The 19,091-nt window shown below is 40.0% G+C and overlaps 1 protein-coding gene across 1 annotated transcript in view; it reads left to right on the forward strand.

Moving 5' to 3' along the window:
* KALRN (kalirin RhoGEF kinase) overlaps positions 1–19,091 on the forward strand; it is a 717,152-nt gene that overhangs the window by 49,234 nt on the left and 648,827 nt on the right. The gene's annotated exons all lie outside the window — the stretch shown is intronic.

The following is a 19,091-nucleotide window of genomic DNA, read 5'->3' on the forward strand; positions in this document are numbered from 1 at the left end:
CAGGTGGTTTGGCTGTTTGCTAGTTTGAAGGATGTTGCCAATTTGCATTTTTAGATAAAGCGGTACCTTGATTTAGATCTTCTGAAATAATGTTTAGCTGAGGCTTCTGCTGATCTGAACAGAAAAAAGAATATTGTGGCCATTATTTTTGTTGAATTTTGTACATTATACAAATTAGGAAAATGGAAATCCTGGTGTGAAGTGATATAAATATGCCTAGCAACGCTAACGTGACAAACAAGGTTGCCACCTTTTATCTGGCAGAGGTCTTACGACAGTAACAGCTGCATGTCAGGCATAAATATAACAGGTATAGCATTCAACAATGATGGAGGATATATCAGTGAGATGCAACAGAGAAGGCATCACCTACTTGTGGTGTGACTCTTACAGCACAGGAACCATGTCAGAAGAGAGGTAACTTCTTTCAGAGAAACTTTAGGCAATATTACTTTAGGTTTGTGTGTAGTACACGGGTTTTATACTGAATGTTATAAAATGCCCCTTAAATAGTGGAGGTTGGAGGTTTATGAGAGAAATAATGCACAAGATTTAATTGATGTTTTAGCTGTTGCCCAAGACTTGTGCTCCAGAATCTGCTATCATGGTTAGCCCTAGAATGTGCTGAATGCTTTTCTTGCTTCATTCAATAATCTCATTACACTTCACACATCTGGATTTGAAGGAAGAGTCAGGTTAACAACAACTACTACTACTGCACTTTTATACTGCTCTGCTAGACAGATTAGTGCCCCAGGTCATAGCTGGCAGAGAAAAGCTTGGCATCTCCCCCTTTATAAATTAATGATGATGACCCAGGTTATAGGAGGCCACGGTTTGTCTGATCAAGGAGACCCTTAAGTAGGTGAGGTTCCTTATGCAAGGGGCTCTTATTTTTGTAGATAACACATTTCAACCTCCCGCCCTCCTCCTTCAGTCTCAGGAGGAGGACACAGTAACTAGTCCTGAAACTTTGCTTGACATTGCAGAGTTCATTTGCTAGCCTTCAAGCATGGCTATAAATGGTTCAGTGAACTGAATTTATACTTGGAGCATGTAGAGAAGGAGGTCTCCAGGCCTACCAGGTTGCTATGGGCAACACTGGGCTTTGATGTGAGAGCTAGCAGCTGGAGGAGTTGAGACTGTGGCAGCTGAGACATGATTGGCTAGATTCAAGGGATGGACCCATCTGACAGATAGAAGTGGAGGATAACATCTGGCAGAGAAAGAGAATGTGCGGTAGGGTGTTTGTAAATAAGTGATAGAACAGAATATACCTAATACACAGATTTGCCCAATCTAAAGGAAAAATCTCCAGTATGGCAAACTGATACGTGGAACAATATACCGCCTATCAAAAGGACATATCTGAAGAAGCAAAATATACCTTTCCTCAAAGATAGGATTGCATTAGAGCTCTTGTGGCTTTGTCCTGTGAGATTAAAATAACATGGTCTGTAATGGTTGACTTTACAATACTCATGAAAAAGATTGCACATACTGATGTCATGTTTATCTTTGAGCATATTCCTACGTCATGATAGTTATTTCCTAGTGGTCATTTACAACTTTTTTTTTTTTGGTATGAAAATAACATTCTGAAAGATGCCCCAGAATTATGAGCAGGGTAGGTTAACAATTATACGAAGAGACACCGGTGTTCATGTGTAACAGTTCCTGCAAGTTTAATGCATGACAACATTGTACCCTCAGGAAAGCACACTCAAAAATACTTGTGAAAATGTCATATGTTCATGTGAGAAGCATCTTGTGGAAAGTGACTCTTGTTTAAGAGTTGGGATGAAAAGGATTGAGGCTGTAGGCAATACGAGCCAACTTTATTCTAGTGTACTGTGATGATAGATTTTAAAAATTGCATAAAGGTGACATTATTTGGCATTTTTATGAGAAGGAAAATGATCCTTTACTGCTGTATTTCCCAAGCAGCAATGTAATCTGAATAAGTCTGGATTTAACTAAATTCTCTTAAGAGGCTTAGTAATACATGAGCCATTGTTATTCCATAGTTCTGTCCAATGATTTGATTTGCCCCCTCCATGGAGCAATGAGTCTTTTTCTTTTAAAAAAATTCTGTGGGATAAAATATGAAGATGAGTTCATTTTTACTTCAGCCCTTATTTAACTGCATTTTGAAACAAGCATTTGCCAGTTTGAATAGCAGTTGTCTGTAACTGGCACCAGGTAGTGGTAGAAAACACCATCAGTCACAGCTGACTTGGGGACTGCTGCCGGGATTTTCAAGGCAAGAGACCAAGAGAGGTGGTTTGCCATTGTTTGCCTCTGCATAGTGACCCTGGTCTTCTTTGGTGGTCTTCCATCCAAGTACTGAATAGGTTATATGCATGTTGCTTAGAGTAAAGCTTGAAAATGGTACCTGGGTCTGGCATTAACCCCTGCTCTTCCCCATGGCCGTTAGTCTCCTCCTCCTCCAGCCCATGTCTTCCATTTTTCTGTTGTGACTCTGGAATCATTATCAAAATGCTCTGAACTGGGCAAACCAAAAATGATCATAAAAGTATTATGCTGATCAGTTGATAAACACATGAATGATTCCTTAATTCATTTTGATTTTTGTTGTGTTATTATTTGCTCCATTTTCAATCAGTGTCCTGCTTTATTATTGTGATTTCCCTAGTGACTACGATTTTTCCAAAAAAAAAATGGAAGATGCCTTCCAACATCTGAGAACTATTTAAACAACCTATGATAGCTGCCTCATAGCAGCACAATGTAGTATAGTAGTGTTGGGCTTTGATGCTGCAAAGTAAGGGAGTCATATCCTAAGTATGGGAGCCAGTTTGGTGTAGTGGTTAAAAGCAGCAGGGCTCTTATCTGGAGAACTAGGTTTGATTCCCCACTCTTCCACTTGAAGCCAGGTGGGTGACCTTAGGTCAGTCTTCAGAGTGATTGTCATGAGGATAATGATAGCACACTTTGTAAACTGCTATTGAGTGGGCATTAAGTTATCTTGATGGGCAGTATATAAATCGAATGTTATTGTTATTATATCCAGAAAGCTCTAAAATGGTCTTGGACCAATCAACATTTTTCATTTTAACCAGCTGTTGTGAAGAATAAAATAATCCTCACGGATGTTACTCTGAGCTATTTGGTGGTTGGGTGGGATATAAATATAGTTCATTAAAGATAGGAAGTTTGAAACCTCTTGGAGTTAGGACCCTTTTAAATTTGATGGTTGCAACATGGAGCCCCTATCCCACTAAGTATTTCAGTCATCCCCTCGTGGTGGCTGTCTTGTTTGAATTAGATCTGAGCTTTTTACTTTCACTGCTGCAAATTTATGTTAAAAGCTACCGGGCATGACTAGTGCTTGCAGTTCTTGTTTAGCAGGGCTTGATATATTGATGTATTGTCCCCTGTTTATTCTTGAACCAGAGGTATAATTTTCTGCAGCTGCCAGATTTGAATTACATTTATACCTCTTGCTGTACCTTGAGAGGACTGTGTAAAGACAAAGCATTCATCAGGATGTGAAATGTAGAACATGAAGCTGTAACTAGTAAGCTACTCAGGGAATGTCAAAGAACACATTATCAAAAGTAGCAGGTTCTCATCCAGAGTGCCTAAGTAAGATAAAAGGCAAATCTATATTCTTAACGGTCACCATGATCTTCTGTTTTGTGTAATGACAACCCAAGGGGCCCTTAAGGGATATTTGAAAGGATCCCTGATGTGATTTTCCATGTTGTTTCTAGAATCACTGCTGTCATTACACACTTGTCCCAGGAAGGCCATCCCGCATAGCAGTCCCTTGCTAGCTTAGAGATTTTCAGAAGATGGGCCAAAAGCACAACAAATAAATGCAGTCCTCCATTATACAGTGCCAACACATAGGAACACATATTTTATATTTCTATCCTATCTTTTTACTATTATGGGAACATAGATAGGGTCTCCAAGAAGTTACCCATCTAGCCCACAGCAAGTGGTGTGCCCTGTCACCATAAGACATGTTCCAGTAGCACAATAGTGCCATGCTTTGATAGAAAGGTCTGGCGCTGCCCTTAGCTGTATGCAGTGGAAAGCAACAACCCAGTGATCCATTGATTTATTAGACCATAGTGAGATTATCTAACTATGATATATCATTTAAGTAATGAAGTATTTTGATAGAGTGGAGTGCTAATTCTGCCTAGAAATCATGATGAAGACTCAGATAACTCTAATTTTTGAATAGTTGTATAATTGGGGTTTAACTATGTTTGGTTATTATTAATATGTAAGTTGTAATGGAAAAAGTGAAATAAAATAGATGCATTGGCAAGTTGCTGCTGTTAAAAGTTTACTAAAAGCTAAAGGGATTTAATGTACAGAAAAATGAAAGTATTTTGACTGTAATTAGGGTTGCCAGGTTCGGGGTCGGAAATTCCTGGCGATTTGGGGGGTGGAGCCTGGCAAGGGTGGGGTTTGGGGAGGGGAGGGGCCTCAGTGCGTTATAATGCCAAACAATCCACCTCCAAAGCAACCATTTTCTCAAGGAGAACTGATCTTTCTCAACTGGAGATCAGTTGTATTTCTAGGAGATCTTCAGCCACCACCTGGAGGCTGACAACCCTAATGCAAACATGGTCAAGCACTTGAATTGAAATTGATATGACATTGATTTATATGAGACTAAACTATATCCAAATACTCCTGTTTAATTGTCTAGGTACACATCTAACCCATTAAATTAAAGGTGGCTAAATCCACTTCAATCAAAGTATGCTGGTTTAACAGGTCTATGAACTAGACTATTATTGCTGCATACCATACAAAATGGAAGATCTAGGAGTCAAAAGCTGAACTGATTGTGTCTGAGAGTCCTGAGCATCTTCCAGCATGTGAATTCTTTCCAGATAATTTTTAATGCACTTCATTGTGGCCTTGATTTTCATTCTAGCCCCAATCCAGTTTCAGAGGCATAGATCCCCAACTCTAGGAAATGGATTAGGGCCTTGATATAGGGGAGAGCTGAACTTGTGCTTGCCAGTTTCTTAAAGAAGTAAAGGGGGAGATATGTTGAAGAATTTTAGAGGAAGAATGCACACGATTCAGTGGACCTGAAGAAAGAGGGTCACACATAGTATTTGGTCCTTTTTAAAAAGGGCTGTATGATTTGTCCCTATATTTTAGTGATAAAGTAGTGGTGTATTCAGATTCTAACAATGTGTGACGCATATCCAGGCACATTTCATGCAGCTCTCAGCTGACGGGAGAAAATTGCCTCCTGGTGCTGGGGAAAAACATGATCTCGCCTCATGGGAATTTTGTTCCAGATGTCTGTGTCCTGCACACTGAGCACTTAGTCGTTTCATAAGAAGTAATTTGGAAAATTTCTGAGAAGGAAAATGTGCAAAAAGCTTTTGACTAGGATGAAACTATTTTAATTTACTCTTGTATATTTACACCCTGACCAATATTTTGGATGACATATAAGACAGATGATCAGAATCTAAATTCTGTCAAGAAGTTAAAGGTTTCAAAGATGTCTTAAGAGACACAGAATTTTTAAAGAGCATGCTATCCTTTTTATTTATAGAGAGAGAACGCATTCAGCCATTCAGTGAAAGCTTCAGAGACTAGTCTTTGGAAACACACTTTTCATTTAACATAACGTTGTTCCAGCTAAAGCTAAAGCTGGAACAGCACATAAAGTATTGTACATTGGGGAACTATTCCGTTCCGCCCAATCTTATTCTGCCTTGCAGATGTCAGAGATAAAAATACACTGTGCCTTAGCACATGGCAGTGGATTCTTCTTTCCTTGCAGTCTGCCAGTGCTTACTAGTTGCTGTGCCCTGGTCCTCTCTTTATATACAGTATTTTTATTTTTGTCTACTGCAAACAAGTTGTCATAGACACTTCATAGTATTTGAGGTCTGTGGCACCTCAAGTTAATTATCCTGCCAGTCTGAGCCTTTTTAGTATCTTCTACATAAATATTTAGCCTCTATTATCCATAACCCAAACAGTCATTCAGACATATACTGCTAAACAGGAGTTCTGCGCTACCTTAAAGACTGACAAAATTTGCTCCAGCATAAGCTTCTGTGAGCCACAGCTCCCTTAACCAGATGCAAGATCATCATTGCATCTGATCAAGTGAGCTCTGACTCACAGAAGCTTATGCCGGACTAAATTTTATCAGTCTTTAAGGTAGCAGAGGACTCCTATTTTATTTTGCGGCTGTAGACAAACCAGCTACCCAGGAAGTCACTCCTTTTCTATTGTTATTATATTCATCTATAAACCCAGATTGTGGGATGATATAATTTAAATAAATTATTTAAATTGGTTTGAATTACTTTAGATTTTTAAAAAATTTTTAAAGCATAGTTGCTTCAGAAAGATAATCCTGCTTGTTGCCCATGTTGCCCATGCAAAGCTCATATGCATCACAATGCTCACTTGAACTGTATTGAACTGGTTAGATGTATCTTTTGGTGAGAATGTGGGTTTGTAGCTATATCCCGTTCTTATGCCTGATTAGTTGCCTGAAATTCAGATAGATTGGTGGTGGTTGGCAGCGGATGGGAGGTAACTGATCCTAAATTATGCACTCAATGAGATACCATTTCATGTGGTTAAAGGAAATGGGCAGTTTCCACACGGTTTACCTTATTCTGCAAAATAGCGAAATCTCGCAAGAAGACGCTGTTATCGTGAGAAGACGCAATAACAGCGTCTTCTCGTGAGATTTCGCTATTTTGCAGAATAGGGTAAGCCGTGTGGAAACGGCCCTGGTTTACTTTGATCCAGTTGTCATTGTTCTGTGTGAACCTATAAATGTCACCATCTTATTCTGCTTTCTGTTGTTTGATTTCTGTTGAGTTGGTGTCTTTTAAGAAGCATAATCCAGCAGAACTCCTCCCCCTCCCCCTGCCTTTGCTTTCTCAAGAAGATAAGACCTGTTGAATCAGGCCAGTCGCCCATCTAGTTTAGCTCCTGTTTCACACAGTGACCCCGGAGGGCCAACAAACAGGGCATAGAGGCCAGAGCCTTGTCTTGATGCTGCCTCCTAGCACTAGTATTCAGAAGTTTGCTGCTTGACAATGGATGTTCTTTATCGTCACTGCAATTATCGGCCATTGATAAACCTCTCCTCCATAAATATGTGGAATCTCTCTTTAAAGCCATTTGCGCTAATATCTGTGAGTCTTTCTATACAAAACTTCTTACGCGAGGATGCTCAAGTGAAAGGAGACGCAATGTTAGCCGGGACGTGTAGTTTAAAAAGACAAAATGTAAGGCCTGTCAATTTCCCCTCTCTACAGGAGGATAGTTTTAAAAGATAGTTGGCAGATATGCTCCTCAGAGGATTTGTGAATTAGATGCAATTAACAAACCCTTTGAGGAGTGGGTGCTGTCTTTTTAAATTACCATCTCATGGAGAGGGGAAATTGACAGAGCCTTCAGCTTTTAAGCTATGCCTCTGACTCCCAGCTAACATTGCATCTCTCTTTACTTGAGTGTCCTCATGTAAGAAGTGCCATGTAGAGTGTCTCTAAGTGTCTACAGTGCAATCAGTCCTAGGTTGTTTACTGTTCCTGCCTTTACTTCTGCTACTGCTGCCCTGTTCTCACCATTCCCTTATGTCTGCTTCTGGGGCTCACTGTGTCATGTCTTTCCTTTGTTGTTAAGTCTTCATTGTCAGTGCTATCCAAGATGGCCACAACAAGGAAGAGCCGTGATACCAGTGACTTGTTACTTAAAAGCAGAGCCAAGTTGTGAACTCCTGATAATAGTCTACAGGCATTCCATCAGCACTGGGATTGCCTAGGATAGGATCCCAGGATTTAAGCTCTTCTCTTCTTGGAAGAGCTGTGGGCTGTTCTTTGAGGTTTGTATGGAGGGCAGCAGCCACAGGAAAGGAACAGGAAGAATGGGGAGTGGTGGCAGCTGCAGGGGACAGATTCAGACCTTTGAATCTCCTGGGCATTTAGATGAGAAACCTGAATTGGTTGTGTAATGATTTTAAATGTGTGGATGTGTCTTTAAATGCTTGGTGTGGTACAGATGAAGAGTGAGGGTGAACGAGAGGGATGAGTGAGTAATATGATTGGCTGATGACTGAGAGTGTGGGTGGAGTGAATGTAGTTTTTAGTTACTGAGTGGAGAGAAAAGATTTAGTCTGGGGAAAGCAGGCAAGCTGCGTGTAGCCTGAACAAGTTGAAACATTTCTGAGAGAAATATTCAGAGGGCAAGAGAGGCAAGCAGTGTGCAGCCGGAGAGTGTCTGAGAATTTCTGAGAGAATTATAACCTGTGTGGAAATCTGAACTCTGTGTGTCTAAGAGCGAACCCATTCATTCTATCTAAAGCAGGGAGAAAATCTGTGTATTTGAGTGAGAAATTGATATCTGAAGCAGGCAAACTGTGTGCAGCCTGAGAGAGAAAGTTTATGAAGATCTGAGTGACTATGCTTATGAAAGAAACCTTAAATCTTTGCCACAATGATGAGAAATCTACCCAGAGGGGGCAAGAAGAAAAAGGTTAAAGGCAAAATCTAACTGAAAGACAAGAAAGGAGGTTGTAACAGGCTGCATTTAAGCTAATTTAAGTTAATTCAGGAGTTTTTCTTTTGCAAAGCCTGACTTTATAACTTGTGACTTCTACTAAACAGAACCCACCAGTGGCCCAGTAAGTCATGAGTTTCTGCTTCCTGCCTGAGACTGTAGGCACATGGCAGGGCTAGTGTAGGTGTCTGGTTGGCTGTATTCAGCTTTGTATCAGTTTGTGTAGTCCTGCTCAAAGTCATGTGCACTGGCACAAAACTTACAATCTGCGGTCAAGTTGCTAGAAGTGACCAATTTAGTACTGCTGTATCAGCCTCAGTAGGGTATATCAGCTAAAACAGTGAACTTCTGCTTGTATGACTTTACATCTCATATACCTGATCAGTAGTCCCACTAATAAATAACACAAATCTGTCTAACACGTTTTATCATTGGCAAGAACTGCAATGATTTTTATTTTCCTTGATAGTACTTGAACCACAGCTCAGGGATATATCACAGTTAATGACTCATAAACATATTGTAGGATGAACTGCGGCTGATGCAAAATGCATATCACTTTGTTGAAGATAGCCTCTTTAATTCTATTCTGTAAATGGAGTTATATATTAGGCAGTAACCTTGCTAAACCACTGTGGAGCAAATCCATTAGACATGTACTCATACACACACATCATTGTTAGTTAGATGGCCAAAATGATGATGGGCATGATCCAGCCAAAATTAGGCACTTATAAGACCCGCTGATTTCAATAGGAGTACCTGTATTTGTTTAGCACTGCAATTGGAAACAAGCCCCGCAGAAGTCAGTAGCACTCCAAGAAAATATAGATTGGGTTATAAATTTCAGCCATTGAAATATTTAACTTTGACTGAATTGTGCTCTTTATTTTAACATACAATTATTGATGTCCATGAATATTTCAAAGAATCTCTGTATCAATACCACAGGGTAGCATTTTTTAAAAAAAGGTATCCAACTGACACTCAGAAATTTATGGAATTTAGGAGCTTAATTAAAAGATTGAAATTTTTGTAACTTCCAGGTTTTCTCCCCAAATTGCAAATTCAAAGTAAATGTCATTTGCCATGAAAATATCCAACCTTGGTAATAACGGCAGTAGCCATTGTATTCGTTATGAGTTGTTACCCTTCATTTATTCTGATGCCACAATAGCAGCTTTTGTATTTAGAAAAGTAAATTTTGGATCTGAAATGATCAAAAAAGTTTCTGTTCTGGTGTTCTGTAATGTCTTGGTTCTTGCATTACACTGACCACAGACAAATGAGCAGCTGATTATTATAAAAATTTTTATTGGCCATCGGTCTTGATTTGCAAGAAGGGTGGAAGGGAGAGGGCGCAGCAACAACATGTTGTTGGATGCACATCAATACTTGCCCTTAGTCTTTGGAAATGGGAAGGATTTTATTTGAAATAAAGAAACCGTGTTAGCTAGCAAGAAGTAGTGGTAGTGGAGGAGTGAGCAGAAGGTAAACCACAGTCTACATCTGGACCACTGGCCAGTTTCTAACAAACCATTTTACGCCTGGCTGGGGGTGGGGGAGGATTCTTGCAAAAAATATTGAATAAGGTATACCTTTGTTTGAACCAGCAACACAGTTTTCATTGTTAGTCAAAAAGAGATCCTAGTGAAAATAAAGGTAGGTAAGACAAGCCTGGTCAGTGTGTTCCTGGGACAGAGAGCTCAGAGCAGCCTACTTTCAGGTCCTGGATTCAGGTCAGTGGTGCCATTTGCTTGAAGAATAACATTGGATTAGTATGGAGGCATGTAAGTGGGACGTAGGATGGGAAGCAGGGCAAGAGTAAAGGCCTGGGACAACACACACAGGTTTTGACCACAGAAGCAAGCTTTCCAGTTGTGCTTAGTTTTAAACTGTGGCCTTTTTAATAAATGCAGGAATTCTGCTTAAAAGAGAAACAACAGTTTGAAACTTTGAAGTTCAGCTCTCTGTGTTTCCATATGCCTACTAATAAAAGAGGCAAAATAGCAAGTGGGTAGATCTCCTAAATATAGTCTTTTATGTCTCAGCTCTGTGCTTGAATGCTTTTATTATAAGCACAAACATAGCTTGGGTCACCAGATCATGAAACTTGGTGCTAGCAAGAGCATGCTTGGGGAATGTTAGTAACCTCTCAATTTACACAGGCCCAAGAAATCCTTTCCCTTGCTTTCTTTTTAACTTTTTCCTGTTCTCTGCTGAACTCTGACTACTGAATTGAGAGTGAAACACCACTTAAAATGGAAATGGTGTTGCATTGCTTTTCCGGGTGGGGCTGCCAAGTTAGATCAGAAAAGATCTGGATTGCTTCCTGTTAGTTTAAATTAATAGCAGGTATCGGCATTTCTGCGGATCTTGCAAAGTACACATGTAAAAGCCAAGTATAGCATGGAGTCTAGTTTTATATAAAAACAATTTTGTTACTAAATGCCGTGATGATTTTTTTCTTGAATCCTGTGAAATAGGACAGTGAAATGTATAACTCTCTAAACCATGAAGGATTTAAGAATAAAACAATTTTGCTTAAAATCTGAGGCACTATTGAGCCTCTTTGCCAAATAGGTGTGTGGTCTGCGTTCCTTCTTTAAGAAAGGCTGGTGCGCATATGGTGAGAGGTAAATACATTCACTCAAACCATGTGGAGATGTTTTATATACAGTGAGACTTCTCAAACGCTGTCCTTTTTTTGAAAAAGTTTTAACATAATACTAATGGGATTAATATAATTCATTCCTAGGAGATACTACTCACCAGTATGACAAAGATTTTGTTTAAAGTTACTCAACGCTATGAAGACTTGTGAATAAAGCCTATTGAAATAAACGGGTCTTCGTTCTGGTTAGCAGCCTGAAAAGCCCAGTTTATCCAAAGCATGTCGGGGTTTGGACGCTAAACAGGGCTGGCCATGGTTAGTACTTGGATGGGAGACCACCAAAGAACAGTGGGGTTGCTACACCGAGAAAGGTAATAGCAAACCACCTTTGCTCCTTTCTTGCTTGAAATGCCCCACGATTGAGGTTACTATGAATCACTTGTGACTTGACGGCACTTTCTTCTTATTTCTGCATAAGTAATTCTAGTCTTGGGATATAAATATATTGGTTAAGTAGAAGAAAATATTTTCATAAAACTCCATGGCCCTGACTAAAGTTAGCCATGATTAGTTTGAATAACTTGTTCCACTGGAACCATGCAGCACTCTGGAGCTCTACTCAATGCATTGTTGGCAGATGTACTTACTCTACTGCAGCACTGAGAAAGGGGAAACTCGTCTTGTGGCCTCTGCAACACAGGCAGCAGTACATGGCATTAATTGTCTGGTGTCCAGCTGTTCACAGAGCTGATTGGCTACAGATGTATCCCTCCCATTCTCCAGAGCAGTTTACAATATATTACAAATGTATTGTGCTTTCTTGAAAACAAGAACAACCACAATTTGTAAAACATTGTAAACAACTGTGGTGGTGGTGGTGGTGGTTAGGTGGTCTGCAGTTGTCCACCAAGCAGTGTTGTACACATGACTGGCCAGTACTGGGCATAGCTGAATCTACACCAAATTTGCACTACCAGGAATCACATATGCCACAGAAGTAGAAACCCCAAGTTTACCTAGCCAGGGGCATTTGTAGAACTGCATTCAAACTTTGATGCTTCTCATTGATGACACTAGTGAGAGTTACATGCTATTAGTTTATTGTCAGTGGCTAATTAGGCATGAACTACATAGTAATCTAATGTAAATTAATGGGATTGTCTGAGAGTAAATTGTGTAGATAACCAATTCATATGGATTTTTTTGGTGTTCAGGTACTCTAGAAGCTGTTCTGTAGATGTGAGAGAGAACATAAAAGGCTTTTAAACACTATACATTTGAATGTAAAAGCAGAGGAAGGGAAGCATGTGCAGCTCAACATCTATATCAAAACTATGCCTCTGTTCTAGGCTAGCGACTGGTGAAAGATTTCAGATTTTATTAGCCTTTTGGTTTATCTGTTAGTATACCAGTGGTAATAAATGACATCAATATTTTCACAGCCAAATGACACCGGTGGGATTCGATTACACCAAGAATATTTGGGTGTATGAGCCTAAAGATATTTCTAGTTAACAAGGTTACTGGTATTGACTTAGCTGAGTTAATAACAGATGTCGCAACCAATGTATGAATTTCAGTTTTTCCGTAACACTGGGAAAAATGAGCACTTCGATCCATGCCCACCAAACAGAAACTTTAATGAGTCTCAAGTGTTTTCTTTCCATTGCAGACAAATTAAGGCAGAAGGAGAGGAATTTACATGCCTTCGGCTTTATGCCATCAGAAGCCTCAGCATCTGATTCAAACTGATTCAGGATTTTATTTTTGAGGCTTCACATTTCCTGACTGGATGGGATTGTGTAAAGAAAGCTCTCTCTTTTAGGCATCAGCCTACGTGTGAAAGAGAACTTCTGACTGTTGAGCCCTTTGAAAAACTAACCTTGTGTGAGTGCCCACAAAGCCTTTCCAAAGGGTGGCAAAGGTGATTTTATGTTAAAGGTTACTCTGAGAGAACTCTGTGTATTATCTTTCTGTCTGATAGCTTAAAATATGCTTATAAGGAAATTTAACAGAAAGATACAAGAGGGGAAAGAAAAGAAGATCTGCACTCAGAACCTTGCCCCTTTTGGCTTGTCATGCCAAAAGAGTTAACCTGGAGATATAAAACTGGTGCTTAATGGTGTAGTGGTTAGAGTGACAGGCTAGGATATGGGAGACCCAGCTTTGAATCCCCACTCTGCCACCGAAGCACTGCGTGACTTTGGGCCAGTCATGCACTCTCTGGTTAATCTACCTCACACGGTCGTTGTGAGGATATAAGGGAGGAGAAAAGAATTATGTAAGCCATCTTGGGTCCCATTGGGGAGAAAGGTGAAGTGTAGATAAATAAATAAAATTATAGGCCTTTCACAAACCTATTTTGGGGGCAAAATTAGAACAAGTACTAGTGTCCCAGCACCCACCTTTCACAAAGATCTTCAAGTTCTCTTGGATAAGTTGACCCATTTCATTATGGACTTAGGCTTAGTTTGGAAATAGCAACTAGCCATCTTCAAACAGGATATCCCAGTCCAAAAGGATGTATGTAGAAGAAGGAAGACGCATACTGACTTTGTCCTCTGGCTCCACACAATCACCAGAATGTGAACATGGTGCCTTTGCATGTATAAAATGTATACATGTAGGCTCCATCTCAATGATCAGAAACACTTGCTTTGGATGTTCCTGATCAGAGGGTTGGAGACTGTTTGTATGTACTTCTTAAATGCAGCAATCATGCAGTTGTTCCTGTTCCATTTCTGTGTGCATTCTTTCTGCCCAGGATGTGTTGTCTGAAGAGGGCTACTGTCTTGGTCACTCGTACAAGAAGACAATTTTCATTAGGGCATAATATCTCTGTGGATTCTCCTGGATGTCTTAATGGCCCCATCATTCATGTTATTCCTTTGATCTGCCTGGCTGGACTGTGAGCTGCAGGCATTACTTTGCAGTGATTTCCTGTCTACTTGTTAGCTATGATCCAGGACATGGTGTTGGGAGACTATTGCTGTACCCCATCCACATGATGCTGTGGGATACTATCTTATTTCCCATTATTTCCACCATCTATGTGAAGCCATTGCATAGATTATTCAAGGATTTAGAATTCAGTATTATCAGTATGAGGGTAGAATGTGTTATCTCTCTGCTTTGTCACAAACTTGAGGTATTGAAATGACTTGCTGGATTACTTGAGTCTGAAATGGAACTCAGTCTTGAAGAAACAGATATATTGATGTTAGTGGGATCTCTAATCCTGGTGTTAGGTGGATGGCCTATTCTAGATAGGACTGTATGGTCTCTGAAACTTGGAGTTGTGTTAGGTCCAGCCTTGCAACTTCATTCTCAGGTATAAGTCATGATGAAGATTATCTTTCTCTGGCTTTGCTTGGTGATCCAGCAGTCCCTTTTTATTGGTAATAAAGATGTAGAGATGTTGCCTTTACAACAAATGCTATGGTAACCTCTAGATTAAATTAGATTATTGTAATAAATTCTGAGGGACTGCCTCTGAAGTCTGACAAAAAACTACAACTGGTCCAATCTGCAGTAACCAGACTCTTGCCTAGAAGTGGGAGGAAGGAACACACACACTTATTCTACAAGAACTGCAGTGGTTTCTACTCACAACTGAAAGGATTTTGACACTTCATAAATCATCTATGAACTCTCCTCAATACAATTTAATCGTATAAAAAGTATCAATAAAACAATTCTATAGGACATCAAGAAACAGGTACAGTCCAGAGCTCAGCTGTAGATCACATGTTTTGCGTACAGAAGACCTCAGTTTCAGTTCTCACCATCTCTTGTTAAAGCAGGCCTTGAAAATTTTTCTTTGGCTTTTGGAGCCAGCTTAAAAATTTAGATGCCACACACATTTTTCAGCCTTCAGCATTTTGTTCATTAATAACCATATTTTGTAATTATTGCTGCCAAGGAACCTAATCTTGAATTCTTCACAGTTTCTCATAATTGTTTTCAAACTATGACAAAAGTAAACATGGTGGTAACCGTAGTTATCATCACATCAAAAATCTATTTTCTAATGCTACCTAACCTCTCCCCAGTTTCTCATAATTTCCTGATTGTTTTAAATACTTTTATTTAATTGACTATTGGAGTCAGTATAGAAAGGAAAAAGAAATTAATTCATCTGCCACTGAAAGGTACAAAGTTTACATAAAAACAAGCAATCACAAGAACTTCATGTATATACATTTTATGCCACACAACAAAACATATTCTAATGTAAAGTGCTTTGTTTTAGTTTGGCTAAAAGATAAGGAAGCTTAGTGTGACAGGATGATTCATATTCAGCACAGTGATGGAATAGTTGAGAAAATGGGAGGGGGTGTAAAGTATCAACACGAACAAAGGAAAGCATCATAGTCACTTTCCAGAGAGAATGCCGGCAGAAATAATCAAAATCATGATTCTCTTCTCACATGCTGTTTTTCACTGAGTAAACCTCTGGCTGGTTCATTGTCAATCGTCTGGAAGCTGTATTCAGGGATAAGGCAGAGGGGGTGGGCAAGTAAGTGTATGAAAATAAAAGGGAAACAGAACAAGAGGAGGGCAAAGGAAAATAATCTGGAAGAGGGAGGGAGAAGCTTTGACTCACCTGTGCTTCCTCAGCAGCCAGGGAAGAAAGCAGCAAACCTCCAAGGCGAGAAAGCAGAAGAAGCTACAGCAGAAGCCCACCCAAGCCCAGACTGCCACAACTGGTAGAGTCCTCCCACATCAGGAGCCAAAGCAGACAATTGGGCGAAACAACATCCAGAGAGGTGTCCCAGACAGGCAAGACTACAAAACTTGAACACGTTTCCAGTTTGCACCCCTGTGTGAGGCCTGAGTATCCAAAGCAAGGTCAGCCACTGTTTGGACTTTAAGTGCCAGGACATGCACTAATCAAGGGGAGGGAGAAAATTGTTTTTGTTCTCCCTTTTTGTTCTTTTTGTTGTTTATGGCTGATGATAAACCAGAAAGCGAAGATGCTAGAACCCTAAGGCAGTATTGAGTTTTTGTATAGTGAAAGTCCAGCTGCGTTATTGTCATTCCAGTGCTGTGGAAGTAAGGTAAGAGTCAAAATATGGCCCAGTGAAGACATTGACAGGAATACCTAGGTTTCAATCAGATTCGGCTGCAAGGGGTGCCCTGAAGCTGAGGCAGCGTTCCCCATCTGGAGGAAGGGCACCTATTTCATGGGATGGTTGAGATCAGAATTGTAAAGTAGTTTAAAGGCAGTGAGGGGGAATCTTTCAGAGCCAGTGCCCATATGGTGGTTGTGGAAAGTGTCCTCAAGTCATGGCTAACTTATGGAGACCCCTGCTAGGGTTTTCAAGGCAGGAGAGTATCAAGAGGTAGTTTGCCATTGCCTGCCTCTGCAACCTTGGTCTTCTTTGGAGGCCTCCCATCCAATTACTAAGGCTGACCCTGCTTAGCTTCTGAGATCGTACGAGATAAGGATTGTCTGCGCTAGCTAGGTCAGAGTGTCCATTTAATACCTGGTTATTTTCCTGAGGTGAGGGAGGGGGAAAGTACTCAGGAAAAAGGACCGTGAATTAAAGGGTTAAACCCTTATTATTTCCCATACCTTAATCCAAATAGAGACATACACAGCTGCAATATAAAGGGGGGGGGGAAGTTACCTGTTGTTACATCCAGCTTCACTGTAATTTCTTGTCTCATCACCATCTATCCAAATAAGAATTCAGTTCTTTTTTTTCTTGCCATAAAAAAGACACACCATGAAGGGCATTCTTCAAAGACTTAAGTCACTCCTAGAAATATCCGTGTATGCCTGTCTGATAGTGTAAATTGTTAATATTATAGGAGCCTTTGTTGGCTTCTCGTCACATATTACAGGAACAAACTCATCTCTGAAATTTTCCCACGTGTATCAACTCCTGCAGAGAGAGAGCCTAGAAGTAAAATATTGCTATATCCCAGACTTAAGCCATTTACGTGAAAGGAAGTTCTGTTTGTTGCTTGCCTTGGACATTTTCCTCTCCTCAGCAAAAAGGTCAAAGTAAGGAGCCTCCCTTCTGACTCACGGTTTTCAATATAACAAATAGATGGAGACTGAAGGTCAGAAAAAGCTGACCCTTCTGAAATCTCATGCAAGACGGTATGATGTCTGCCTGTTCTCCCTTCCCACAGTAACCCCTCACCTGGCTGTGCCCCGTGTGGGAGGTACATGGGACTGAAAGAAGGAGAAGGCAGCAAAGATCTGTTCCATGGGTGGAACTTCCTATTGTCTCCAAACAATCCAATGTTAATCCACGCAAGTACTCTAGAATATGCATGTGTGGTGGTGGTGAAGAGATGCTTAAGAAGTGCTCCCTGTCTGGAGATCTTTTCAGATGCTGTGGTTCTGAATTACCTGGTCTTATATGCCAAAGCATTCATGTCAGGGCATGGGGGAGAGGGAGGAGGCAGAATTTGTTCATAGTACTTTTCGGGCACAGTTTGCATCACTTTTCAGTTTACATCTTTTCTGGTTCCTAGTTAGCCACATGCAAAAGTACATATGTACATTGATCAAAACTTCACTAAAAAGATTATTGATGTGATTGTACAATTGTATCAAGCTTCTTTTTTGCATCATTTTAATCAATGCACATGTGCACTTGTGCATGTTGGTAACATGTGAGAGGGAAAAGTGCACTAAAATGGTGAGCATATATCAATTCCAAAGTTAATTTTAGAAATTTTCTGAGTTAAACTGAAAGGTCGCTGGTGCATAATGTGGGGCAGAGGTGTTCAGTGAAACCATAACAAAAGAGAGCAGGAGACATCTGCCCATCCCAAGCAAGATAACTAGATTCCTGTCAGCTCCTGCTTGCTGATCTTGCATTCAAAAATAGTGTGGCTTTTTCATTCCCATGTAACGTTTTCAATATTTGTTACTCCATGGGAATTGCTCCATAGCACTCCCACAGAGAAAACAGCATATGGTATAGCCAGCCCTAGTTACTGTAAGGGTTTATATTTACTTAAGCAAAATCCAAGTGGTGAAGCTTCTTCCTGGATTGTACAACTTCAGTTGTGTGGGGTGGTTGGTTGGTTGGTTTGCATGTTTAAATGCATCTCCATTTAAAGGCTGTCTGCATGTTTAATAAATAGCCTTCAAGATGATGTCTGTATTGAGTGCTCTCCTCTGTTATGCTAATTTTCTAGGCATAGGATTTTTTTTAAAGTTAAGCATTTAAACCTACAATCTCCCTTGTGCTTGCTTTTGTGGGGCATGACAGTGAAATGTGAAAAACATTTGATTTAGTAACAGCTTAAATTTGCCCGTTTCCCCACTTTATTGTGAAAATGGCAAACTGGAAACAAGTATCAGCATTTGAAACACATATATGACAAGCATAGGTATTGTTCCGATAAAAGTTTTTAAAAAAGAAAAAGATCAATAAATAGTTTGGATTCTGGGTGAAATGGGAAACAAGCTCCAAATGGTCATGACCTATTTGCTTCTCCTTGATTTTAAGGTTATTGATGATTAACCTATAGCAGGCACCGTCTCTTTTGTAAATATTGAAATGAATTTATGGCTTATTATACAATTAAATGCCCCCAGTAGTTAGCTAGGAGCCATTATTTTCATCCAAACACAGGACTGCTTGATAAACCAAGCATCATGTAACCTTTGGTTTTCTTTTGTGCTGTTTAAATTCTGCACAATAGTGAGAGGCCATCTTTCGTTCAAGCACTTCTTAGAGGTTAATCTGAACTAAGGTAATTTAAATATTGGCAGAGAGCTGAAGATCAGGCCTCCAGAAAACCTCTGCGCAAAGTGAAGAGATTCATTTGCTTTTTTGCTAATAAAAACAAACAGCTGCGTCTCCCATATGGTATTCTCTTGTAAAATATTTACATCTGAAAGGCACCCAGACTCCTTGCTGGAGCTTAAACAGTGGTGGTGGGGGGAGTGTGCATTGTTGCTGGCTTT

Source organism: Eublepharis macularius, chromosome 2 (genome assembly GCF_028583425.1).
Source record: "Eublepharis macularius isolate TG4126 chromosome 2, MPM_Emac_v1.0, whole genome shotgun sequence".
Classification (NCBI taxonomy): Eukaryota; Metazoa; Chordata; class Lepidosauria; order Squamata; family Eublepharidae; genus Eublepharis; species Eublepharis macularius.